Consider the following 1095-nt stretch of genomic DNA (forward strand, 5'->3'; position numbering starts at 1 on the left):
TGGATTTTAGCTGCATGTAGCAGCCTGGAAGGAGGTCCTCCCTCTGTCTCCAGCCTCTCAAGCAGACAGGAGCAGCCCTGTGACTAAATCCAGGGCAGGGGGAGTGACAGTAACCAGGACCTTCCTCCTCCCCAGCCTGGGCCTTGGGGGTTGCCAATGGGGTCAAGGTCACATGCAGTGGGGTAACAAGAAAGAAAGAACAGAAAGAGAAATTAAGGAAACAATCCCATTCACCATTGTGACAAAAAGAATAAAATACTTAGGAATAAATCTACCTGAAGAAACAAAAGACCTATATATAGGAAACTATAAACCACTGATGAAAGAAATCAAAGGTGACACAAATAGAGAAATGTACCATATTCATGGATCAGAAGAATCAATATAGTGAAAATGAGTATATTACCCAAAGAAATCTATAGATTCAATGCAATTCCTATCAATGGTATCACAAGCTATCAATGGTATTTTTCACAGAACTAGAACAAATAATTTCACAATTTGTATGGAAATACAAGATAACCTTGAAGAGCCAAAGCAACCTTGAGAAAGAAGAATGGAACTGGAGGAATCAACCTGCCTGACTTCGGACTACACTACAAAGCTACAGTCATTAAGAGAGTATGGCACTGGTATAAAGACAGAAATGTAGACCAATGGAACAAAATAGAAAGCCCAGAGATAAATCCGCAAATCTATGAACACCTTATCTTTGACAAAGGAGACAAGAATACACAATGGAGAAAAGACAATCTCTTTTACAAGTGGTGCTGGGAAAACTGGTCAACCACTTGTAAAAGAATGAGACTAGAACACTTGCTAACATCATACACAAAAATAAACTCAAATTGGATTAAAGATCTAAACATAAGACCAGAAACTATAAAACTCCTAGAGGAAAACATAGGCAAAACACTCTCTGACATAAATCACAGCTGCTGCTGCTGCTGCTAAGTTGCTTTAGTCATGTCCGACTCTGTGCGACCTGCAACCCCATAGAGGGCAGCCCACCAGGCTCCCCTGTATCTGGGATTCTCCAGGCAAGAACACTGGAGTGGGTTGCCATTTCCTTCTCCAATGCATGAAAGTGAAAAG

At 40.9% G+C, this 1095-nt stretch overlaps 1 protein-coding gene across 2 annotated transcripts in view; it reads right to left on the reverse strand.

The window, feature by feature from the left end:
• Nucleotides 1–1095, reverse strand: part of ERGIC2 (ERGIC and golgi 2) — a 45244-nt gene that overhangs the window by 7846 nt on the left and 36303 nt on the right. The gene's annotated exons all lie outside the window — the stretch shown is intronic.

Source organism: Bison bison, unplaced genomic scaffold (assembly GCF_000754665.1).
Source record: "Bison bison bison isolate TAMUID 2011002044 unplaced genomic scaffold, Bison_UMD1.0 scf7180017864370, whole genome shotgun sequence".
Lineage (NCBI taxonomy): Eukaryota > Metazoa > Chordata > Mammalia > Artiodactyla > Bovidae > Bison > Bison bison.